Here is a 6,580-nt window from a genome sequence, read left to right on the forward strand (position 1 = left end):
TCTCGGTTTCACTTTTATGGGTGTTTCTAATAGACACTTTGAACTTTTCCACTAGAACTGTTATTTCTTTATGTTTACTATGTTTTACTATGTTTACTATCTTGTTATTTTTGTAACACATGACACCCCCCGCTCTGGGTACGTGACTGTGGTATCGTAGATATAACGGTTAACGTTACGTAATCGACAAGCGCGTTTTGTTTTACCGCTCAATTTCCTCAAAGATGGCTGAACCGAATTAACAAGCCTAGACTCGTTTGAAAGTTACTATGGAATTGTGGATCATGTTCGAAGATCAAATATCTGTCACTTTCGGTTCCGAAGATATAATAATATAAGTTACTTAACCGACAAACGCGTCGTTTTCTTTACCACTGACCCGATTTTAACATGTCTAAGCTAGTTTGAAAGCTACTATTGAATTGTGGATCAAATTCGAAAACAAAATGGTTGTCACTTCCTGTTCCGGAGATATAATAGTATAAGTGACGTAACAGCACATTTTGCATCGGCTGAATTTTCTCGAAGATGACTCAACGAATTTAGATAAATTTAGGCTTATTTAAAAACTAACAATGTTGATCAAATTTCAAAGGGTTACGGCGAATGTTTCCGGCTCAAAAGATGTAATAATATATGTGAAGTAACCGACAAATTCCTATTTTTTAATGGCTCCAAAATTTCTCGGAGATGAAAGATTCGATTTTTTCGAGACTTTAACTCATTTGAAAGCTACTTTAGGTTTTTTGATAAGCTCACAATACTAATAGCCGAAGATAGTATCTTTTAAATGTTTTAATGAGATAATTTAAACGGAAAGAAAAAGACATTATCACACCACTAAGTGGATTAAGAAGGGTTTTCTCTATTCTTGTTAGCCGCACCTCACTTGTCATCTCAAGTGCCAATTGATGTCACAACAACTTACGTTATATTACCAGTTAGTTTTCGTTTATAGTCCAATGGACTTTCTTTTCATAGGATCACCAGCGAAAATCTCGCTGTGTTGCAATATTGAGTAGCCATAGTACACAGAAACAAATAAAGAAATTTACACGGCATCTAAATCAGTGGTAACATGGAATAGACATCAGATAAATCGAAAGTTTGGTTGCAAATACGTTATGACGAGTTCACTCGTTGAGAGTTTCACCGGAAGTGTATTCGTACTGACTTTGAAATGTTCATGGAATTTCCCTTGAATGTGCATTTTATGGATTCTGGACCAAGATTCAGAAGCTGAATTCTGCACCGGAACTCTGGACTGTGATCTAAAACGGAATTCTGGACCTGGAACTGGTTTCAGAATCAGGATTCTGGAACTGAATTCTAGACCAGGATTCAGGCACTAAATCTTGGACCTGGAATTGGATTCTGGAACTAAATTCTGTATTTGAAGCCACAGAAGTAAGATTCTTGTGGTGCACGGCAGGAATTTCAATAGCATAGAGTAAAAATTGCATATAGCTGCTCTAGATTGAGTTTTCGCGTTCATGTGCGACGAGTGTTGTATACTGTCGATAGTTTTGTGGTAGTGGTCTGAATCAAAGGTAGCACAGCATTAAGTATGGACTTGATTACGTCGGAGAGGAATTTCCCATCAGAACAAATTCTATATGATGATAAGGTAAACTGATAAACTGATTTCGTAATACACCGAATAATTCGAAATGAAATTAATATTAGATTCTGATACAAACATATACACTAAATTAGGTCAAAATTCACTTATTTGATAATTAGAATATTGGGTCGAACGCAAATGTTGTGAAACCTGCAATAACAGTTATAAATCCGTTAGTGCAAAATTCATAATTGCACCAATAGTTGAATAAAAACAGTTTCTTCTCTTCTTACCAATTATCTCTCAATTTCGGCGACAGTGCTTTCCCCTTACCATTCAACTTATCAGCCAACATGTTTTCAATTAGCACTTTAACTTGAACATGAAGCACATTCTGCATGAATAAACATCGAAAACATGACGCCCAATCGATTAAAATGAGCGCTGAATGATCGAGCGGATTTTTCAAGCTTGCTAGTTGATTTCAAACAATCCATTGCAATCCTAATGGAATTGCTCGGGAAACTTTGAGGAAGGTTGCATTAACGTTATGACTGATCACAAAACAGTGTTATTTTTGATTATAACTATACTCTTAGAAAAAATGAAATATAGGCTTGACGTAAATTCAATCATGCCGTAATTTCATTGCATAGTTCACACCAAATCAAACTGCACAGTATGAAGGTTTGCTGAATCAAAAATGTGATCATAACTGTAACTGCTCTGCACTGACAGAGCTATGTCTATAAACGACAACACAATCATCAAATTCGTAGGCAGGATTACCAGTTATGCAGATATTCAAGAACGCTCCATAGAAAAACTAGCTTCTCGTTGATTTTCTCAACTTTTTATCGGCAACCATATTTGTGCAAAAAGAGTGTGGTTAAGAAACTTAGTCAAGAGTCTACCTATGGAAGCTAGCTGCAATAACATGTAAATAAAATTGTTGTGTCTGTAACGATGTAAACTTCAGATATATTACCTATTATTTTTTATTTAAAAGACATTTTTATTCAGGCCTATTTGCGTACAAGCTTTACGTGGCCGATTGAGCCGATTTTTAAAATTAAAAATATTTTGTATTCGATCTCGTTGTCCCCTTTTTCTAGGGGGAGAGGAGCTTCCATTTCCCTTCTGCGAGGATTAAGGGGCACTTTGTTCGTGGCTCGTCTCGTCGTCCATTGACGCATCGGTGGCATTGTTGATTTCCGTCTTCTTTTCGTTTTCCTTGTTATTCGCAGTCTTGATCTCGTTGCTAGTAACTGTAGAAGCGCCTTGTTGTACATTGGTTGCAGTTGCTGTTTGGTTAGATGGTGAAGGTGATTTTGAAACAGGAGCACTGCATTCACTAGTTTCCGTTGATGAGCGGTTGTCCTTGTTTTTGTTTGTTTTGTTTGTTTTCGTGGTCTCAGTGCAAGGTTTGCCGTAGTGTGCAGGTTGTTCACAAAACTGACATGTAACCAGTTGATTTTCATACGTAATCAGCGTTTTACACGGATGTATTCCATCTTGACCACAAACGATGTAAGATGGAATTGCCTTACGTAGTTGCATACGTACCACTCGCACGCCATTCCGGATACCGGGGAAAAAATTCCGCCATACTTCCCTTTCGATTGAAAGAACTTCACCGTACTGCGACATGTTTTCCCGAACATACCCATCGCTGGTCTGCGGGGGAAGGTCATGCACGCGTACTTCTATTGCATTGTCCACCATGTACACTGGGATTTTATATTTAAAATTGTCATGATCAACACTATGCACCTCGTTGTTAACCGAAGCGAATGCAATTGCATCGCTTTCACGTTTGAACATAATGTACACACAGTTAGACGCCTTGTTGAGATGCTTTCGTTCTTTAAGTAAGATTTCAATTTCATTTGCTGTTGGTCGAACTTTGCAGCGCTTGAAATCAATACAAATAGAATTTGGTCTTGTAGGCCAAGTTTCAGGCTTTGTTAAATCGTATTTGCCCATTTCATAGACACTGTATTGTCTTTGTTTCTGTTGTCTCGACCGTAAACGATTTGCGACTCGGTCTGATGAGATGCGAGCACAAACTAAAATTAACTATTATGAATTTAAGTGAATTAAAAGTGACGTAAAATTACACAATTTGTGTAATTTTACGTCACTGCAAAAGATTTACCCAAAAGTTCCAATTGAAACGATCATATTTCGTCCAGCAAATCATATACTTTCGGAAAGTATTTGAGTAAAGAATTACATCAATAATCAAAATGCATTATAATCATTATCATCATATTAGCTAGGAATGATTGTAATCGATTGTTAAATATAGATGTATAGATCACACAAAATCGGTAGTGATTTTGAGCTAAAATGATTCTTAATTCATGTAAGTTCAATCATTGGATGATTCGATCATCTTTGATCTTGGTGGAGGAAAACCACATATGATCAAGATAAGACATGACATGATCTACGTCAGAAATCGTTAGTTTCTTCTGTGTGTGATATTCAAGCTAAACTGCGTATATTATTCAGCTACATGACATGCTTTATGATTGAACATGTTTTTCTTATCATTATAATTATTGATAATCACAGCATAACACATGGATCAATAAGTCCCGATACTAAAGCAGAGATGGCGCTCGTAGTAAATCAGTAACCACGTCTTTCTAGAGTACTAACCTTTGCTTGGAACGGGTCAAAATTTTAAGTCGATCCGACCAGAAACAGCTGAGTTATCGAGGTTGGAGTAAAGTCGTTTTGTAGTTTGTTTAAAAAATGAAAAAAACCGAGTTTCGTGTTTTGATAAAACATTGTTTTTTAATGGGTAAAAACACCGTGCAAGCGAAACAATGGATTGAAAAATGTTATCCGGACTCTTGTCCATCAAAAGCAACGATTTGTCGGTGGTTCGCCGAGTTTAAACATGGTCGTACCGACACAAATGACGCGGAACGCTCGGGTAGACCTGTGGAAGCCGTTACACCGGAAAATGTGAGTGAAGTGAAAAAAATTATAATGAAAGATCGTAAAGTGAAGCTCCGTGAGATTGCTGAGATGACACAGATATCATATGGAAGTGTATTTTCTATCCTTCTTGAAAAATTGAGCATGAAAAAGGTTTTTTTAAGTGGGTGCCGCGATTGCTTTCGATGGAACAAAAACAGCAACGAGTCACCCTGCCACAAGTCGATGAAAACAATGGCGAAATTGAACGAATTGGGCTTTGATCTGCTTCCCCACCCCCATACTCGCAAGATTTAGCCCCCAATGACTACTGGCTCTTTGCTGATCTTAAAAAAAATGCTCCAGGGAAAAAGATTTGGCTCAAATGAGGAGGTCATCGCTGAAACTGAAGCTTATTTTGAAGCGAAAGATAATTTTTTTTATAAACATGGTATTGAAAAATTGGAAAAACGTTGGAACCATTGTATCACCCTAAAAGGTGATTATGTTGATGAATAAAAAAAATGTTGTTTCCATTGTTAGTCTCGCGACTTATTGATCCATGTGTTATATGTTAATTTTATTTGCTGGTGTTAGTGATATTCAAGGATGGCTTTTATCGTATCAAAGAATGCTCAGTCACAACCTTCCACGATTAAATCAGTGCCATCAAAGAGAATCGGAAATCATCGCAACAACAAAAAAACCGGCATGGTACATTTAACATAGAATAGACACTATTGCGAGAGCGAATTTCTCTCGGTGAACCGTCTGAGAATCAACGGCTAGCACGCTGCTGTGGGGATTCTCTCTGAAGCAACAAACGGTTGCTTATTCTCGTTTCGCGATCCGATTTTGTATGGGCAGTGGATAATTGCGATAGAATCATTTTACTATTGCCGCTTATTCTAACTATGTGCATATAACCTTTGTATAATTTGTGTCTATGAAAATGTATGTGAATGCTCCACACAAGGGTTTTTAAATATTGCAACCTAATATGAGAATCATCAAGTCGAATCATCGATTCGATTTTCTGCGATAATTGTCAACTTGCGATTCTCTCTTGGTAAATTCCACACAGCGGCGATCATTATCAGACTGAATTATCAGACTTTTTTTCTTTAAGGGCCATGAAATACTCAGAGTATGAAGTGGAGCGAAGAAATGTAGAAAAATTCTCTCGAGGTTCATGCATTGAGAGACTCGAATTCTTGTAGCATCTTCTACCGGATTGAAAATGTTGTATACAATATAGATAAAAATCGAGCAGCTTGTGTAAAATTTTCAGCAATCACCAACACTGGTGATATTACTCCGCCAACATGGTATTGCTGAATGAATTTTAAATACATCAAGAAGCACGAAATTTCGTACTTCTTGATGTATTTAAACAAATTTATTTAAACAAACAAACTTTTTGAAATTCTTTCATTCTTTGTGTGATTTAAAATCCACATCTGCTTACTACCTATCATTAGATTTCCGAAAGTTAAAAAATCTTTTGTTGATCACAACAGAAATGATGTCGTGCATTATTCATTTCCGAATTTGCAAGAAGAAGCTTTGACATCAACAAATACACTTTTTCCTATAGAATGTAAACGTTTATTGTGGAGATTTTTTCAGGAAATAGGGCAAAGCAGTACTATAATTAGGCATTCCAAAAATGCGTTCATTGAAAATATTGGACGTCACATTCCAACAACCCTCCCCCCTTCCCCCTGTCTCAAAAGGACACGTTTTGTGAAACACCCCCCTCCCCCTTGCGGCGTGACGTCTTTTATGGACAGCCCCTAAGCATTCTCCTACATACAAGCAGTATCTGATTCTTGTACATAATGAATAATAACGAAGAGATAAAAGGAAAGATTGAGAGTTGCATTGACAATATGCTTCGTCGTATAACAACTGTTTTGGCTGCTAAACTGCCGTTCGGTAAATTTTGACTTTTTGCTACACATATATTTCAAGAAAATAAAATAAAATCTGGCAGTTTGTTCGAAAACTTTTCGAAAAAATATTAAGTCAAATTGTCCCATCTGTAATATTCTTCGCATAACCGTCCCACAGAATTATATTTAT

This window comes from Malaya genurostris, chromosome 3 (assembly GCF_030247185.1).
Source record: "Malaya genurostris strain Urasoe2022 chromosome 3, Malgen_1.1, whole genome shotgun sequence".
NCBI lineage: Eukaryota > Metazoa > Arthropoda > Insecta > Diptera > Culicidae > Malaya > Malaya genurostris.